At 36.2% G+C, this 21,060-nt stretch overlaps 1 pseudogene; it reads right to left on the reverse strand.

The window, feature by feature from the left end:
* Positions 1 to 554: 554 nt before the first annotated feature.
* The window catches only part of LOC100466972, a 115,033-nt pseudogene continuing 94,527 nt past the window's right edge, over positions 555 to 21,060 (reverse strand).

Here is a 21,060-nt window from a genome sequence, read left to right on the forward strand (position 1 = left end):
GTAAGATTGACGTGGGTGGGGGGTGGGGGGTTGGGCGCCCGGGTGGCTCAGTCGATTAAGAGACCTAAGTCTTGGTTTCCATTCAGGTCATAATCTCAGGGTCAAGAGATAGAGCTGCCTCGCGCTCCAGCTCAGCGGGAAGTCGGCTGGAGTTTCTCTCTCCCTCTCCCTCTGCCCTAGCTCTTGTATGCTCTCTCTCTCTCTAAAATAAATAATAAATAAATAAGAATTAAGATAGACATTTTCAATTTAGACTGTTACCACGATTATTTCCAAACCCCCTGGGTTGCCACCCCCCAGGTATCTCTTACTAAGCCTCCAGCTTCACGGGGGTGGGGCGGAGAGCTAATGCTGCCTGGCCCATGCCCTCTCACATCTCCAGGATGCCCTGGTACATACGTTTCCCGGTTTCATCACTGCCGTGGATTCCTACTCACCTTTCAACGATACCTTCTTTTGAGGCGACGAGATGGAAATCATTACTCAGAGCTTCTCTCCTTTCCGCAGCCTCGAACTCTTGGCACGTGTGTTGATAGTTGCTCCTCCACTATGAGCTACTGGAGCGGGACCATTGCGTTCCCGAGCGCTGCTGTGTTACTGGCCAAGTGGCTAGAGAGAAGCCGCCAAATTTTTGAAAAATACACTATGAAAAAGAAAGAAGAGTTTTATTAACTAAATGGAAGTTAAGAAAACATTGCCAAAAGCAAGTGATGTGGTATGAAACCAACTTTGAGTGGGGAAGAGGTGCAGTCTGTGTTCATCTTCCCCGATCCTGGTGTTCCCACCTGAAAGCCCGGGTGCGTGCTGCTGCCCATCCCGCCAAGGCCAGAGGCAGGGAGCGCCACCATAGCTACGGTGGCCTGGGCTGGGGGCTCTGCTTCTCTCCTGCCTGGAGTGGAGGCCCATGCGATCGTCCCCACTCCTGCACAGCCCCAGGTAATTCAAGCGCAAGGACGCAATTCCAGCCATCTAAACAATGTTTAAAGATAATACGACTGTTAATAAAATGTCAGTGGAGATGTGAAAACAGCATTTGATAATCACTTCTTTTTCCGTTTGTTGCTGACATACAAATATTTTGTCTCAGTAGTTCCAAAATATTAACCGATGTTGCTTTGCTATTATCTTGCCAATACCTATTCATCCAATGCCATTTGGCCTTGCCACTCCACTGACATGCAGGCTAAAAATACTGCAGAAAATCAGTCACCATGTGCTCACTGGAGATTTTGGTGACTGAATTTTATTTTGGGTGGTGGGAGATGAAGTTATAAATCAGGATGTTTTTAGAGCAGCTAAATCCTCTGTAATGCTTCTAGAATTTCCAAGTGAAAAATAAGCTCCAAGGGAATTTGAAATGGAAGAGTCTGTCTTTGTGAATGTTATGAATGTTGTGCCATATTTGTGTATTTCTAGGCAAAAAAACCCGAATCATTTAAAAATAAATTAACACAAAAGAGCCTTATAATTGTAGGTTTGAACTCAGATAAATGCAGAGACTTAATTCTTTACTTTTTTCTAAATTCTGTTCTGTGATTTATTCACAAACCAAACTGGAGAAATCTCATTGATCTTCTATTTCAAATAAGATAATCTGATAGATTTCTCAGTGCATTTTTATTTGATCAGTTCCCTGTAAAAGGAACCCAAGCATTCTTAACTCTTTTTGCTCTCCCACTTCCTAGAGCCCTCAGGCTTCAAAATGGCATTCTTCCCCCTCAGTGGAATTATAAATAACCATACAACTCACTTTTTAGCCTTGTAATATGTGCCATAATAAGGACACAGAAACCAAAAATTCCCACTTGTTTTATTTGCTCGCTAGCGCTCAAACTTTAAGGCCCATGACTACCCCGAAAATTCTAGCTCTGAAGTTAAATCAGGCCACCCCCCAGGGGGAAAACCACAGCAACTTCATTTTTAAAATAGATTTGATTTTCTTTTCCTAATCTTCCAGCCTTCCTTTCTTTTCCTTTTTTTTCCTCTTACACTGCTACGTGCTTTAATTTTGCTTTCACTTGGTAGTTTAAAAACTTTAGCTTCTAGTAACTGGAAAAAATGGTTATTTAAAGATAACTGCAACTTGCTTAACATGCCAGGCTATCATATGCTCAGTGCTTTGAAGCTGCAAATTAATGACGAGCAGGAACAGTGACTATCTTTCAGAGGAAACTGACCTCTTTCTAATGGCACATCGCTAATGTCATCTGTCTACTGCATCTCATTATGTGAATTTCATGGAGTTTAAAAAAAAGTATCTTAAGCCTGTGCACAAATAAAAAGGACCTTCTAGTATTAAGCACTTTGAAAATTTTTGATCTCTCAAAATACCTTCCTTAGATACTGCTTCCCCCTTTTGTGCATGGCACGCTGCTTATGTCATCTATTCTCTGTGACTAATTATGTTAATTTTGTGCCATAAAAGTAACTGAAGGCTGTTAAGAAATAAAAGCTTTTGAGTGGCCTTATTTCATAAACACCCCTTTTGAACAAGGCGCATTTAGTCATATTTGCAGTAACAGAAAGAGTCTTGTGCTAAAAATACAACAAAGGCTCTTGAATATGGCCATTTATTCCCACTTTATTAGGTAATTTATGAAAAAGTATGAAGGGAAGCCTTTTTGTTACTATAATTTGCATAAAGCTGGTGCCCCATTAATGAGATAACTTCCTGCCTTTTGTGTATCACCAGCTGGAAATAGAAATGGAGGAACTTTTCTGTAGCCCAATTACCTAACCTGCTGAGTTCAGAGCTGGAAAGTAAACAGGATTCCTATCTGCCAAAGAACTTTATTTTGGTTCCTCTAACCTGATTTTAACTAGACTTCCTGTGATGCTCACTTTGTAGTACATACAAGTATCGAATTATGTCACACACCTGAAATGAATATAATGTTATATGCCAATTTTACCTCAATAAAAAATTATTATAATATTTAGAAGGATGAGCGCCAAATGCTAAAACCAAATGTCAGCAAGGCTTTATGGTATAATGCATATCTACTCCTGGAGAACAGTACTTATTTAATAATCATTTTCCCCCATTGGAGCATAATTGTGGTATACCTTTCATTGGGTCAAGTGAGTAACATGTGGTCATGTTTTTGTACATATGGAACTATACATAAGACAAAAAGAAAAAGAAAACCGAACTAATTTTAGTTTTTTGAGGGGCATGGGTAGGGGGCAATGGATTGCTTTGCAATTATGAAATGCAGTCTTTCAGTGAAAGATATTAACAATATTCTGTAACCACAATAATCATTCACTGCTACTGAAACATACCTTAGTGATATATTAAATAACTATTTATTAAGGTCCAAAATATGCTATGAAGAGTACACACTTTTGCCATGAGAGGTGGAAATTCTACACATACAGTAAAAGCATGGAAGAATACAATTGGGTCAAAATAAAAAGGATGCTTTTGAGTGAGGTTATAACTTGTATGTACAGATGTACCCTTACAATATTAGATAAAGCTTTGTTAAACCCCCAAAACATAAGAGTCTGTGGAAAGGAAAATGCTGCTTATCAATATATGACTATGTGATTTAACCTAACCTTTGAAAATTATAGTTTAGTGAAATTATACTGTTTTACTTTTCCTCTCCACTTCCTGATGCCAGCTATATAAATGTAGTGCTGGATGACACATGGCTAAACGTTGCTCAGATACCTCAACATGGAAAGTAAAATGAGAGTAAGAACAGAGAAGGCAAAACCACTACCTTTGCTCGGACTTAACAAATAAGCTAGAAAAGTGAATGTTGAGTCCCATGGTATCATCATCTTTTAAAATAAGGTCTTGAACACTTTTAAATTACAGTAAGAAATTGTCTTATGATTAGGGCAGAATTTCTGTTTTTCTATACACCTCTTGTACTATCTTGGGTATATTGCATTTACTGAATTAGTAATTACTACAAAGGCCAGGACACCTCTGGAAAGCTATCAAATGCTTTGACAATTTCACCATGGGAATGTGATTGTATTTTAACTTGTAAGGGGAAGCATGATCGTGTAGTCATTCTACTTACATTCTGCCTACTTACTCTCTGGACAATCTTCTCTACAGTTGGGTCCAAAGCCTGGTTCCCCGTGTGTGAGACATCCCCTTCTCTTTAGGAACGTCCTTGTATCTTGCATCCTGAACAGGAATCTATTAGGCATCACTCAGCCCGTCAGTTATACCAGGGCAGCATTTCCCAAACATAATAATACACAAGACAGTTTTTGCATGATAGGTCTACCTTCTTAGGTACCAAAGAACACAATGGGAGAGAAGCTCTTCTAGGGAACTTTCTTATCTGTAGTTCACTGCTGGGGGAATTCTTCCTAGTGGATGTTATGGTCTAAACTGTTTCATTTAAGGGAGTTATAAACAGGCAGGGAAAATAAGTGCTATTCATCCAATTGATGCAACTTATCTTTTTTTTTTAAATTTTTACATAGATTAGTGATAAAGAGCATAGATAAAAGTCTATCAGGAACACCCAGAAATTCCAAACAGTAGTCTCTAAGAAGTTATCAAGAATGGGTTGGTCTGAATAGGCGCTTCCTAATCCACTTTCTTCTCATTATCACCTGGGAGTGAAATGGATCCCACAAATTGTCACAGTTTCCCATTTGTTTGTAACTGGAATGGTGACAAAATCTATAATTTAAATTTTCATGAGGGTTACTCATTTGAACCACTGGAACATAGAGGAAGAAAGTAGTGTAACGAGTAATCCTTAAAGGAAAAAAGAGAGAGAGAGAGAGACTGGAGCAACCTAATTAAACTCAGGAGAGAACATAGCCAAAATGACAAAGCAAAATACATACCTGTAATATTTTTGTTTTAATGTTTTTTGAACCTCAAGATTTCACATTCTAGCTACTCTACGAAAATTCTATATTCTGACTCTACCCTTCTATATTTGATTCAAACTTTTCTGACATAGACCTGAAAATTAGTTGATCTTCCAAAGTTTCACAGTTAATTGAAGAATTTAAGCAAGGTCTATGTAGTGAAGTAATATACAGTATTGAGCTTTAGAATATTAATTAAGCAATAACTTGGGGATATAGGCTACGGGTCCATTTAATTATTATCTTAGAGGGGGATGACCTTAAGAATATATGAAGATAGCTCTTTCTCTCCTTGGCACTTGCCTGAAATTTATACAAACTGCTTCAAAATAGCTCAAAGAAAGAAATCAACAACCAGCATAAAGTTACTCCACTGTTAAAACTATGTAACAATATTTAGAGAGCTAAGGGGGAAAGTTTGAATCAACAAATATTTTCTACATTCCTACCGGTAACTCCAAGGCCTTTTTTTCCCTTCTGTTCTTTTTTCCCCCTCCTTGTCTGTTACAAGTTATGATGTGTGGATGAAGGCTTTTTCCCATGCAGTAATGACTGTATACTGAGATTTCAAGGGGCTGTTCATGACAATCCCATTTTCTGTGTAATTTCATGGTTGTCTTCTTGAATGAAGATATTGGCTGCTCTGAAGCAGGGGGTCAGCCGCTCCTGCTCCCTTTCAGTATTGTTCCGGAGTATGTTTCCTTTCAGCTGATGAAAAGTAATTCATCATTTACACCCCTGAATTCTGCCAGCATTTTTTGAACAACTTTTCTTTCCCTGTGGTACCTTAGGCCCATGAAAGAGATAAATAGGTTCAATACAACACGAGGCCCCAGATCCTGGGAGCAGGTTAGGCCTCTGAGGCCCCGAGCTGCCCCTTTCTCATGATAGAGTTTGTCACCTTTCTACCTCTAGAAGTCAAATCCTGTCGACTCAGCCATCTTTCAGGCTCTCTGAAGTGGCTTTGGCACCCACTGGGGCATGTGAGCTTAAAATTGATTTTTTTTAAGATCTGTCAAGTTCCCTTAAGGGACGGAGTTGACAGCCAGCAGGCCTCAACTATCACAAAGCATTCAATGTGTAAAAGACACCTAAGGAACTTCCTTTGAGGGGCCAAAGGGCTTCAGACTTTGTGACACATTGAGAGGGTGCTGTTGCTAAGAAACTGGCTTTTGGCGATAGGCTTTTTCCTGCAACTCCGTTACTTTGGGAAGTACTTTAAGCTACCTCTCTTCTTATGGCAGAAGACAACATCGACTATTATAAAAGCAAGACACAAACAAACAGAAAAGATGTTAAATGGAATCATTCTGTGATTCTTCATTTCCAATAGCCTACCACTTATGCAGTTTGGGAATTAGTTAACTCTAGTATTTACACCAGCTCTCACAAAAATAAAGCACTGGGCAATTGAAACTTAATCAAATAATAGCTCGTATTTGTTTTTAAAGCGAAGGATATCAACTCTTTAGGAATTGGGACATTAGAGAAAATGATGCAAAAATAGATTGCTCTCTCTCAACTTTAGCAGTGATCAGCTTAAGAACCTCAGTAATAGTGTGATGCTTGAGTTTATCTCCCATTTCTTGAAAAGTAAGGCCAGAGCAATCACAACCACCCAGCTGTTCTGACCTGGGTCTACCAGATCAAGAGACTGTTCAATTCAGCCTCTGATTTGGCCATTTTCCCCCTATTTTGTATGTTCTCTTAGAAGTCCAAAAAATAGGGGCAAGGTTTTGCTATATTGTTTTAAAGGCTACGGAACCATTCTTTCTGATATTGCTTTTGAACAGCTTCAACCTGACAAGTAATTTCTTGTTGTTGTTGTTGTTCTAAGTAAAGAAGAAAACAGCTTTGCCTCTTAGCCACAGCTTAACCATTTTATCTAGCCAAACCATTTGTACAGAGCAAGCACAGCATCCTTTGCAAGATTAGTGATTCCTCAAAAGAAGTCAGGAGACAGGTTTTCAAATTCAATTCCAACCTGTGTGGTTTGAAGGCCGTGAAACTTTCAACAACGACATAAATACTGCATGTGTCTCCCTCTCCAGAGGCTGGATTTCACCGACTGGTACGTGAAAGGCCAATTGTATAAGCAGGTGTAGGTCTGAGTTGAAAGGATTTGATGGCATTAATCTCCCTTTAAGAGGTCTTGTTTTCATGGGCTGTTGTCAAGCATAACTGGGTTGTTCCATGACTATAACTGCAGTTATATGTCCCTTGTCATAGAAAAGTGCCTGAGCTTTTCAGGGAATTTCTACATGACTTTTCCAAAGATAGTTTCAGTGTTCTCTGTATAGGAAGGGAGATGGTAAGGGGAGAAGAGTTTAGGCTTTCATATCAGACATACCTTGGCTTTGAATTTTGGCTTGTGTGATCTGTGTTGCCTCAGTAAATTTGTGAAACTTCTCTGAGACACAGCTTCCTTGTGCATAAAATGAGGGCAACTATATCTGGGGATTAAATGAGGTTATGCATGGAAAATATCCAGCATAGTCACTGGAATGGAAGTGCAATAAATGGTAATCATTATTACTCTGATTGACCAAATATATTTCACGATTTCATGGTCTTCATCACTGAAGTTCAAGATACCATAAATATTAAGAATTGTGAACTTTAAAATATAATTTGCCTCCTGAATCCAAACACTGAACATGTTAAGCTCTAAACTAGAAAGATTATTACCTAGAGCTAAGTCAAGATGTGGCTATGATCATTTTGAACAGATAACCTGGTCAAAATATAAAAGGAAATACTGTGATATTTTCTGAACCAAGTTCACTAACAAAAGTTCTTGTACAGAAAAGAAACAGGTAAGAATACATGTTGTTACTCCTTTCTGTTATTTCATGGACTTAATTAGCTTTGCCATTATTGACTGGCTAGGTCCTGCAACCTATAACGTGAATAGATGGCTCTTAGTGGAGGGCACATAGCATCCTTCTACATGTTGGTCCATTTGAGTCATTTGGTCAGTTCTCTCAGTTTCCTGGTTTGTGTTAGATGGGACATCAGTATTTTCTGCAAAGTTTTCCAGGTGATCCCAACATCCAGTCTGAGCTGAACATCACTGCTTTAGATATAAAAATTTAATAGATTTTCATCTGCCCACAAAATGTGCTACGTGTCAGCATCCAAAACAAATTTTGCAAGAGAAATATCATTGCAAATAGGCAGTCACTGAGTGGCTGGAGACAAAACAGTTGAAACTAAGAAAAGAAAAGAAAAGAAAAGAAAAAAGAAAAGAAAAGAAAAGAAAAGAAAAGGGAGTCCTGTGTGTTGAAAAAAAATCACATCATTATCCCACTGTGTCCTATTGACAATTGGTAACACAAACAACAATCTCACCCAACAAATTGTGTGATTATACAACTATCCATGTGTTACAAAGATAGTTCCATGTGGACACACTGAAGGGATAGAGATGGGACTTTGGACCTCTTTTTCCCAGGGTCTACTAAGCTTTACATTATCCAAGTCTTTTTCTCGAAAGTCTTTCCCATCCCCAATGGTAAATTAGATGGGCCTGTACTGTGTCTGCCTAGTCTTCTCCAGTAACCCCATTACAGCAAGTGAGAGACTGAATGAAGGCACTGGACACAATGAGGTGAGCTTCCCTTTGGCTCGTAGGCCAGAGGAGATAGTATCATGTCTGGTGGAATCACCCTTGTTTCCCCAGTGCCAACTTCAGTGTTTGTTGAATGCAGGCACTTAACACACATTTGTTGAGTGTGTGAAAAATAAATGAGCTATTCCCATCAAGACTTTTGCAAAACCAACAGCACCTCCCCACACTAAAGGCTTAACATGGCTAGAATCTTCGCCCAAGAATCGAATTATTGTTCTACTACATAATTTTTCATATTCCCCTGAGAGAAGCTGGCAAAAATACTATGGCCAACAAAGTCATAATTTACCAGAAAAAAAAAAAAAAAGGATGGATTGTCTCTCCTGGAAAGAGTATTCTCTGGAATTTATTTGATAAGGTAGAAATGAGGTAAAGTGGGCTCATCCTATTTCCATATTGGGAGTAGATTCACCAGCAGTCTGGGAAGAAATAAGTAGCTTGTCTGTTTTGGACGTTCTTATAGGTATACTATCACTGATAAAGAAAAACTACAAAAGTTTCAGTGATACACTTTGATGCATCTATGTGTTCACAGGGTCATCATATTACAGTCATTACGGCCGTAGACACACTTCCCTCCCTGGTCTATTATAACTGGCCGTAATGTACCATAGAGGCTCAAGATGTTCTCTTCTTGACTGAGTCTGTAGAGTATCTATTTCACAGTGTATTCCCCTTAAAGGGAGAGTCTACAAACGGCAATAGACGAGGCACTTATCTGTACATAAGCATCGAAGACAGAATGCGAGTAAATGATGCACTTCATGGGGTTGCATTACTTCTCCAGTACAATTTGCTGCGCTTAAAAAAAAGAGAGAGAGAGAGAGAAAGAGAGAGAAGTAATTTGGTAAATGGACTCTAGTGGCCTGAAAGAGTTAATGTGCTTCTTCCTGCTAGAAACAGTGAGCCATTTATATGTAGGCAATCCCTCCTCTTCTCCTGAGTTACATCAATGCTGCAGGAGACATTTTAAAATGGATCTTCCAGGGATGGCGGAAGCGGCTTTTTTTCATTGTCAGTAGTAACTAGAAAATGAGTTTGTAATTTTTTTCCTATCTTTTTTTTTTTTCCCCCCTCTGTGGTGTCACTCTGAGAAGATGGTTTGAAAGACTTGCTTTCTTACATTTGCAATCACTGTTACGGAGAGGTTACCTCCTTGGTGTTATTAGTCCAACCACACAACAACTTGAGGGGTTAGCAAGTATTTTCTATAATAAAAATAAAGAACAACAGAAAGAGCTGATATGTCCTTCAAACATTTTGACGGATTTCCATTTCTTAGTTTCTCTCTTTCTATTACGTATTACCAATCCAATTCTCATTTTTTTAATATCTGTTTCTGGATATTTTCAACACATTTTTGCTTAGGTTGTTCTTTTTAAAATTATATCAGCTTTCTCTTTAGTCATAATTTAAATTAATATTAAATGCACCACAACCTTTTTCAATTATAATTTTCTCTCACAAATTCATCATGCATTATGAGATTCTCATAAATATGCTTTTGTGATTTTTGCATTCTTTCCAAAATCTCTTTTCCCAGGGCAACCTCTTTTGGATTCCTTTATTTTCACAATATGTACACGTTGAAGTGTTTCAACAGCATTTTTCAAACATTAAGCATTTGTTCACTTGTTTTTCAAATTCTAGGGTATGAATTTCACAAATCTTTTCCTTTAGTTGAGCACAAATGTGAGATGTACTTTTACCACCCCCCCCCCGAACAAGTTTCAACCCTGCAAAGGAAATTTTATCTAGAAGAAAAACATGTGATACTTTATTTTCTCTTTATGCCCTAGAGATGTATTTCGACATTCACAGAATACCTGACTCTCCTTATTTTCCCTAATGTCAATGCAGCAGGATCTGCTGTGTCAGCTAAAACACTCACAGCTTTTCTCTTCCTGGGCTATCATATCTGTGCAATATTGAAGCCTCCCCCTCGTTTTTGGTTTCTAGTTTCAGTAAACCTTATCCTAGCATTTTAAATCCTCAGTCATTTCCCTGACTCAACCATATCACTAGTATTTCAATAATATCATGCTTATCCCCGATACTCATATTCATACTTATCATCGATAAAGCTTTGATGTAATAAATCCTTGATATAATATCGTACTTATCCATGCTATGAGATATAATCAAAAATGAAAGCCGAAATTTAAGACACAGAGTAAAATATATTACTTGCCAATTTTCCACAGTAACTTTTCATCATTACTCCAAAATTACTTTTTAATGCAAAGAGTAGTTTCAATCACATTGAGGCCCACATGATTCAGATACTATCATAATCACAATTAGATTACATTACTGCAATCAGGAATGGAGATCATTAAGAGAAAGAATATAAATTGCTTTAGTTTTACAAGTACTGAGCTAGCAAAATTATAATTAATCTCCATTTATAATCTTTTCTTTCATAGAACTGCAAAGCATGCTACTTTTTTTTAGGCCATCAATACAAATTAGAACTAAGTAATAAAGCCCTAACTACTACTACTGTGCTGCTCACAATTGAAGAAACTTTCACGTTATGAATAGAAGTCTTTTGATACCAACAGTGCCCTTAGAGTAGATTATTTCAATGCAATAAGCCCAACTATTACAAGGTGTTGTATAAAAAACAGAATGCTGCAGAATCTCTCCTTTCAGAATCGTCAGTTTATGCATTCCATTTCTTAGATGAGATGGTGCTACTCATGTGAGATGAAGAAATACTGAATTTGCAGTCACTGTGAACCCATCATTCTGGGCATCCCAAATTTTAAATATAGTCTTTTCAAAGTATAGACAATACTAATATAAAATAATAAATAAATTCAAAATACTGAAACCCTCAAAATGCAATCAGTCCTAATTCTCTTAATTGTTTTATCTTTTTAAGATGGATTAAGTTAGGTGCTATCTTGGTATTCTAAGTCCTTCCATAGTCCTTTATATACCTTGTGGTTATTAGTCCTCAAACTTTGCCTCAAAATATACTAGAATAAATATTATAGATGATGATAAATATAGATGACCTAATATTATACAGGTTCAACTTTTCCCAATTTGGAAATTGAAACAGTCGTAAAAATCAGACGATTTTTGGGGACTTATTTAGTGGCTAATTGAACCCACATGAAGCCGAGTTGACATGAACTTCTTTGGCATCAAGATCCGTGTGTCTATTCCTATTCCTACGACACTGCTCCAGAGCCCAATAAATAATTAAATACATGGCATGCATACATCACATTACCTTTACTAAATGGGAAAAATAGTTTTCTAAAAGGCATCTTGGAAGGGTTTTAGGTAAGGATTTATGGCCTCAGCAGCTGCATGCAGGGGGCACACATAGTGAGAGAAAACTGCCAGTAACACTTGTCTCTTTTGCCTGTTGCCTATCTATGCCTGGTCTTTTCCTTTGTCACAATCTTGCTCTCAGCTTCTCTGAGTCAGATTTTCACCATCTTGCTGGGAATGGATAGCAGCTGGGCCATGATTTGATCCATTCAACACCTCACTCAAACCTACAGCATTATACAGAACTTGTATAATACAAAGGTATATGAAGGCATATATAGCTGTAAGGTAATATAAAGGTATATAAGGACTATGGAAGGACTTAGAATACCAAGGTAGCATATAACCTGTGAGGGCTGAGGCAGCTGATAAGAGTTTGGGTATAGCTGGAGCCCTGGTTGAACACCACCAGTTTTGAATCTACACATCCATTTACCCAAGTAACCTGTGGTCCCAGTGGGCTGCGCAGATATTATTGACTTGTATGTGTGCCGTGATTCGGAAGATGTTGAGAAACATTGTTTTGAGTATCCAATTTCTTCACACCACCTAATTTTCACAAACCAGGTACAAGCTGTTGATAACGGTGCCTGACATAATAGATAGATTATTTGCTGAATGTTGAATGTATCAAGTGATATTTTTTACTATTTAAATGTTTGCATTTTTTAATAGACACATAAAATATTAATTTCAGGAAGCAAAGTATAAGAGAACAAGCTATAAATGGTTTATGCTGAGTCATTCTCAGCCATGTAGGATAATTCTATTTCTATTTCTAAGGCTATTTCTAAGGATGATCCTAAAGGCAGCCCATTTAAGTATAGGAAAGAAAAATAGGTCTAATATTCTGTATGTGTATCAAATCCTCTATTAATGGTGGAAAAAATATGGCAGCATAGGGATTTTGTTTGTTGTTTGTTTGTTTGTTTCAGCATACATTTTAGGAGTGATAACCTGTAAAACACCTTGACAGTTGATAAACCTCTCAAATTCCAGGAATTTGTAATGATCCTTTGCAAAAATATGAATGGTGAAAAATAATGATAAGAGAAATACTTAGGCATATTATTTTAACTATAAAAACAGAATAAAAAGTTTTACTTATAAATAATTATTTTAGTTTAAATTGTTAAAAGAATGGATTTTATTTTATTTATTTATTTTTTTAAAAGATTTTATTTATTTATTTGAGAGAGAAAGACATAGCCAGCGAGAGAGGGAACACAAGCAGGAGGAGCGGGAGAGGAAGAAGCAGGCTCCCAGCAGAAGAGCCTGACATGGGGCTCCATCCCAGAACTACGGGATCATGCCCTGAGCAGAAGGCAGACGCTTAACGACTGAGCCACCCAGGCGCCCCAAAAGAATGGATTTTAGATGGCTCTGCACTGACTCTAATTTAATTAAACAACATGCACACTGCTGCCCAAATCGTATTTTTACTGTATATGTGAAATAGTAATAATTTTAAAAAACAAAATAACTATACTTACAGGCAATGAAATTAGTTTTTAGCGCTAATAAACTCATGCTTTGCAGCTATAATATTCTATGGCTCCATGCTAGGAATTTTTCACAAAATTGAAGCTTCCAGAAATTTTTTTTGTCTGAAGGAATGGTATGCAAAGTCTGATTCCGAAAGAAAATCAAGATGGAAAAAGAAGTATGATCTCACCTCATCAATAATTATTGGAAAAATTATACATATTTTCTAAGATACCCTATAAATGAGATAATAAAGCATCAAATTATATTTGTAAAGAGTAAATCATCTCTCTTATCTACAGCTTTAAACAATTATGAGTGTAATACATTAGTAGTGTATTTTCCCTCCCATCATTAATTATTTAATTAATCTATCTGAGTCAGATGCTTGGAGGATACTGATATGAAAAGACATTGTTTTTGACATTAAAGGGACACCAAATAAATCCACTGCAAAATACTATAAAAGAACAAGAAAATGTTATTACAGTTAATAGGAGGGAATTTGCTTCTGACAGCAGTCAATAGAGAATAGTCTGTGTGTGTATATGTGTGTGTGTGTGTATGATGGTGTCTGAAGTCTAAATTTCTTAAACAAATACTTAAGCTTCTCTAATATTTAGTCTCAATCTGCGTTTATATTCATATAGCATAAGTTCTAACTAAATTAGTTTTCTTGCCAAGGGTGCTTGGAGAAAAAAAGCATGAAGGCTAACTGTGTTGGGTCATGAATAGTATTTGTCTTAGGGAACATTGGGGAAAATTCTTTTGTTAGCAGTTGGAATGAATTGGATGGTGAATGACTGAAGGGAAAGAAGCAAAGTTTAAGTATAGAGGCTTGAAAAATAAAGACCTGAAATTGGAAAATAAAGGAAAGGATAAGGGAGGATAAAGGATAATGTTTTGAAGAAAGTACTCACACCACCCAGAAGATAAGGGAAAGGGGCAAGTTGGAAAACAAACAGCAAAGTCCTGTATTGTTTTAAGCCTGTGAACAGTAGAGATACAGTTCAATTACAGAATTAGGTAAGTGGTCATAAGACCTTTCCTTGAAATATAGGAGAATAAAAGCGTTTTACTCTTTCTCCCTTTCCTTTAATTTTCCTATTTTTCTTGATATAATGTATAATAAAAACAAAAAATGTAATAGGAAAAACACACTAAAACCAAACCAAAATTTTGTGATATTCCTGCTAGACATAATTAAATATCGAACAAAATCATAGTAAACATTGGGGACTATGCATATCTCCTAAGACTTTATGAGCAAATTGAGCTCTCAAATGGAAATGCTCAGTGTAAGTCTATCCCCATGACTTTTTCTTCAGAGTCAGAAGATCCAGGGATTTGACTAACTGCTCTCTGTAGAAATCCGGGTTGACAGTACAGGATTTCAGCCGAGAAGTTGATGAGGGGAAAAGTATGATTTCTGAACCACACCTAGGAAGCATGAGGGTCATGAGAGACATGGCAGATGGTGGAGGAGTGTGTTTGTGTGTGTGTGATAATTAGACCAACATGAGAAAAACCAGTTACTTAAATAATATTTCTATGCATCTTTCTTGGATCTTGGGACAAAAACTGAGCAGAAATACATTCCTAATACAAAGGAAAGAATAGCCTTCATGAGTGAGGAATAAGAAAGACAAACCTATATTAAAATTGGAGACCACATAACCTAGCTCCCTCCAACCCAAACTCAGCTATACAACAGTCATTAATGTTGCTGTCCAAAGATTGCTGGCACAGGATACACTTGTACTTCTCAACTCCTTCTAGTAACTTGGAGCCATGTGACCTGTTCTGGTTGATGAGTTATGAACATCAGTCATGAAAGATTAGTTAATTGCCCCAGAGATTACCTGTGGGGATCGCTTTTTCTCTTCCATAGTACTGGGTAATATTCTAGATTGCTTTCCATCTGTCTTGACCATAGAGTGAGGAGGGTAACTATATAAAAATGAACAGCAGATGAGCTGCAATTGTTATAGATTGTAAAATTAAGAACTTTCATTGTGTAATTTGGGTATTCCTTTTTGCTAACTCCTAATTGAGCCTCTTCTGTCTGGCATACCACCTATTCTTCAGAATTCAGATATGAGTAATAATCAGAGAAAAGAAGCATCGTGATAAGACAGGAGAAAAAAGAAAAGGAACAAAGGCAACAAAAGCAAATAAGTGGCACATCTCATAAAAGGAAAAGCCCAAGGAAACTGAAAAAAAGTGACAAGAAGTAATTCTTAATTCCACATACACCTAAAAGAAGTAGAAATAATATGCCTTCTCTAAATCTTTTTTAAGTGCAAACAATACATAAATTCAGACCGATATTATAAGCCAACCAAAGGATATAAAAAATTTAAAAGTATATAAAATATTTTAGAAATAAAAAACATCACACAAAGGAGTCCAGTGAATCAGAAATATTTGAAAGCAGGAGTTGAAAAATGTTCTCAGTGAAGGGCCAGAAATTGTCGCTCTTTTAGATTTAACCATTCTAGAAGATATAGAGCATTATCACATTATAGTATTAATTTGTATTTTCCTGTTCGATAAATATTTGGAGCATCATTTCAGAGGAAAGTTGAACTTGTATAAATCTACTTTTGTGAATTTTATATTAAAATACTTGCCCAGTATTCACTGGGCTCTCTATTAGTGTTCTTATTTTATATATTATTATTACTCAATGAATCCTTTGTCATATATTTCATATACATATTTATTACTACTGTGTGACTGGCTTTCTCATTTTTTACTTTTAAATAATGCCTTGAAGAGTACCTTTTAAGTTCATGACATCCAATGCGCTCTTTTCCCTTTTGTGTGTTATTTTATGTCCTATTTCAGAAATGGTGGCCTCCTTCTAATGCTCATAGTCTTTTTTTATATTTTCTTCTAGAAGTTTTATTGTTTTAGATTTTATTTTAGATCTTGATCCATTTTCTTTTAGATCTTGATCTATTTTCTTTTTTTGTTTGTTTTCATTTTTTAAAACTTTATTTTTTAGAGTGGCTTTAGTTTCACAACAAAGTTCAGCAGCAAGTGCAAAGGTTCCCACATATGCACCACCTTCTCATATGCACAGCCTCCCCACTACCAAAACCCAGCACCAGAGTGGTACATTTGTGACAACCAATGAACCAATCAATGAATTTATGATACATCATTATCCCCTGAAGTCCATACTTTACTTTAGAGTTTAATCTTGTACACTTTATGAGTTTACAAACCTATATGCATGTGTAATGACATGCATCAGCCATGATATTGCATACGGAGTAATTTTGCTCCCTAAAAACCCTCTGCTTTATTTATCTCTCTTTGACTCCTAACCCCTGGCAAATATTGATCTTTTTACTTTGTCCATAGTTTCACTTTTTCTAGAACATCATATAGTTGCAATCATGCACTATGTAGTTTTTCCAGATTGGCTTCTTTCACTTGGTAATACACATTTTAAGTTTCCTCCATATATTTTCATGTCTTAATAGCTCATTTTTTTTTAGCTCTCTGGATATAGTTTGTTTATTCACCTACTGCAGGATATCTTAGTTGCTTACAAATTTTGGCAACTATGACTAAATTGCAGGACATATTTGTATGCAGATTTTCTGTGTGGTATTTACCAACTTATTTGGGTAAATAACAAGGAATGCAAATTACTGGATCTTAAGGTCACTTCCATTTTTTCCACAACTTTACAGTGGTGTGATTTATTTTATTTTATTTTATTTTATTTGAAGATTTTATTTATTACTTTGACACACAGAGAGAGAGCACAAACAGGGGGAGGAGCAAGCAGAGGGAGAGGGAGAAGGCTCAGCCGGGAGCCTGATATAGGGCTCGATCCCAGGGTCCTGGGATCATGACCTGAGCCGAAGGAGACACTTAACTGATTGAGCCACTCATTCACCCTCAGTGGTGTTATTTAAATACCAAAAAATTTGCCCATTGTAGTGTATCACATTGATTGATTTGAGAATGTTGAACTACCCTTGCAGGGCAGAAATAAATCCTACTTGGTCATGGTAAATAATCCTTTTAATGTACTATTAGATCCTATTGGCTAGTATCTTGGTGAGATTTTTGGCATCCATGTTCATCAGGAATATTGGTCTGTAATTCTCCTTTTTGGTGGGGTCTTTGTCTGATTTTGGGATCAAGGTAATGCTGGCCTCATAGAAAGAGTTTGGAAGTTTTCCTTCAAATACACAAACTAACCTTACATCTAAAGGAGCTGGAGAAAGGACAGCAAATAAAGCCTAAACCCAGCAGGAGAAGAGAATTAATAAAGATTGAGCAGAAACCAACGGAGGAGAAACCAAAAGAACAGAACAGATCAATGAAACTAGGAGCTTATTCTTTGAAAGAATTAATAAGATCGTTAAACCCCTGGCTGGATTTATCAAAAAGAAAAGAGAAAAGACCCAAATAAATAAAATCATGAATGAAAGAAGAGAGATCACAACCAATATCAAAGAAATACAAACAGTTGTAAGAACATATTATGAGCAACTATATGCCAACAAATTAGGCAATCTGGAAGAAATGGATGCATTCCTAGAGATGTATAAACTACCAAAATGGAAACAGGAAGAAATAGAAAGCCTGAACAAACCCATAACCAGCAAGGAAATTGAAACAGTAATTAAAAATCTACCCAAAAACAAGAGTCCAGGGCCAGATGGCTTCCCAGTGGAATTCTACCATACATTTAAAGAAGAATTAATACCTATTCTCCTGAAGCTATTTTTAAAAATAGGGAGAGAGAGTCTTAAGCAGACTTTGCGCTGATCATGGAGCCCAGCTCAGGGCTAGATCTCACCACTCTGAGATCAAGACCTGAGCTGAAACCCAGAGTCAGGCGCTTAACCAACTGAGCCACCCGGGTGCCCCTATTGTGTTTGAGGTCCATTTATATTGCAGGATGTTTAAGTGACTCATTCCTTTTCATTGCTATTATTCCATGGTATGGATATGCCACTCTTTGCTTATCCATTTACTAGTTGATAAACACTGTGTAGTTTTATCTTGGGGCTATTATGAATGATGCTGCTGTTAACATACACAAGTTCATAAGTGAATGTTTTCAATTCTATAGAATATATAACCCATTTTCAGTATTTTTTTGTGCATAGTGTGAGATTTCATAGTGTATTCTCCTTTCTCTGCATATCAGTTGGTGCAGCACCGTTTGTGTGTAGCTGTTCTTTCCAAACTGAATTAATTTGGCCTCTTTGTCACAATATTACCACAATTAATGATACTTACTTAGGTATATTTCTGGACTTCCTATTCTGTGCAGTCAATATATAGGTCCATATTATTCCAATGACATAGTTAATTAATTACTATAGTTTTATGATATATCTTGGTATTAGGTATATAAGTACTTCCATTCTACTCTTCTTCTGTAAAATAGGTTTAGCTATTCTAGATTAATTTAATTTGCACAAATATTATAATTTAAGATTGTAAATTTCTACTGAAAAGAAAAAGTTGCTGAGATTTTAATTGGAATTCAGTGGAATAAAGCGTCCAGTTTGGGGAGAATTAACAGCTTAACAGTATTGAGTCTTTCCAGTCCATAGGTGTAGTATATCTCTCAATTACTTATTTTCTCCCAGCAGTGTTTTATAGTATTATTGTATAAATATTATACATATTTTGCCTAATCTATTCCTCACTATTTGGGGGTTTGGTTGCTATTTAAGTGATATTTTTATTTCAATGTCCAATTGTTAGCTCATATATAGAAATTTTATTGATTTTTTAATACTGACCTTTTATTGTTGCCTTTACTATATTGAATTATTAGTTTTAACAGCTGTATGGTAGATTCCTTAGAATTTTCTATGCAGTTATGTTCTATGTGAAAAAAATCAGTTTTGTTTATTCTTTTTGTTTATTCTTTTCCAGTCTGATAGGATTTTATTTCTTTGTCTTGCCTTACTACAAAGGCTTTAACTACAAACCATAAATTTTGATATATTCTTTTTTATTTTATTTTAATTATTTATTTCACAGAGAGAGAGCACAAGCAGGGGGAATGGCAGGCAGAGGGAGAAGCAGGCATCTCGGCTGAGTAGGGAGCCCAATGCAGGACTTGATCCCAGGACCCTGGACAGAAAGCAGACACAACCAACTGAGCCACCCAGGAGCCCAACTTTTGATGTACTCTATTTTAATTTTCATTCAGATCAATATATGTTCTGATTTATTTGTGATGTCTTCGTTGTTCCATGTAGTATTTGGAAGTTTGTGTTTAATTCCCAAATATTTTGATATTTTCCAGATACCCATCTCTAATTAATTTTGATTTTCTTTGCTTTATAGTTAGAGAATATTCTCTACTTTATTTAAATATTCATAAATTTATGAATACATTTTTATGATCCAACATATAGTCTATTTTAGGGAATATTTCAGGTGCACTAGATAAGAATTGCTGCTCTGAAATTCTATAAATGCCAATTAGATCAAGCCGCTTCAGTGTATTGTTAATAGCTTCTACATGTTTATCAATTTTCTCTTTACTTGGTTACTTCTAGATTAGCCTTACCCCGAAGATAGTTTGTCCCATTCCTATGTCTAATCCTTCTCCGGTATCTAGTCAATAGATATTATTCAACAAGATCTCTTTACTCTGATGGGTAAAGACTTAAATTTTCCTGGTGGTTTTGAGTTCAGAAAACTGTTTGGCTTACAGCTCCCAGATAGTTGTATTTCCACAAAAGTTTTTCTTTACACAGCCTTACAGAATTTCATCCTACTCATGCACACAGATTCATCTTCAACCAATGACTAGAGGGGACATATTTTTGGAGATTTTCTTTACATTCCTTTCTCTGCATCAGCATTGAGCCCTGAAAATTATATACACACAGCCTCTCCAATGTCTGACTTCTGCCCTCTTATCTCAACCAGAATGATGGTCTCTATTAAGTTATTTCTAACCAGCACTGAAGTCTGATATCAGCTCCTTTCAGAAAGCCACTGCAATTAAAAGGCTTCTACCATTTGTTTTCCTTTTTCTCAATGATCCTGTGCTGCTTGTAATTCAGTGTCTAAAACAGTTATTTTTAATATTTTGTTCAGCTTTATAATTGTTTGCAAATAGGGAGTAATTCTTGTTCTTATTACTCTCTCTTATCTGGAAGAAGTTCTGTAACTGCTTCTGCTGAATGAAATATATCCAACATCTATCTCCCATGCTATCCTGATGCCATTTCTAAACCTCATGAACTTAATTATCTTTTTCCACTCCGATATCTCTACTTAACAATTTTTAAGATCCAGTTGATTGCTTAATTAATTGTTAAATTATGTTAGAAAACAATTCTAAACTAATTACACAAAGTGTAAACAAGGGTATTAATATTGGATGTTCTCTTGAATATGTTTCATAATTTTGCTAACACAGGAGAAAAAAATCACATGCTAGATATGGTGGCGACAAGCAGAGATTTTTAATTTTTATTTAATTGAGGGTTTAAGAAGTTTGAGGCAACTTCTTGTTCCATGGTTGGGCATTGATACTGTCTATAAATTAGCTCATAAAAGAAGAAATTTTAGAACATGATACTTGAATCTTTAAAACAACTAAGCAGAGTCATTCCAGGGCACATAGGAAGAAAAGAGAGGGGAGTGATATATAGTGGTATGTAATAAACTACAGCTATTCAGTCAAGAATTCTCAAGGTTTTGTTTTGTTTTTCTTTTTCTTTTTTCAGTTGTAGTATTAATTTAGAGAAGAACAAGAATTAATATAATTAACTAAAAGACATTTTGATATTTTA

The sequence above is a fragment of the Ailuropoda melanoleuca genome, chromosome 2, assembly GCF_002007445.2.
Source record: "Ailuropoda melanoleuca isolate Jingjing chromosome 2, ASM200744v2, whole genome shotgun sequence".
In the NCBI taxonomy this organism is placed as follows: domain Eukaryota; kingdom Metazoa; phylum Chordata; class Mammalia; order Carnivora; family Ursidae; genus Ailuropoda; species Ailuropoda melanoleuca.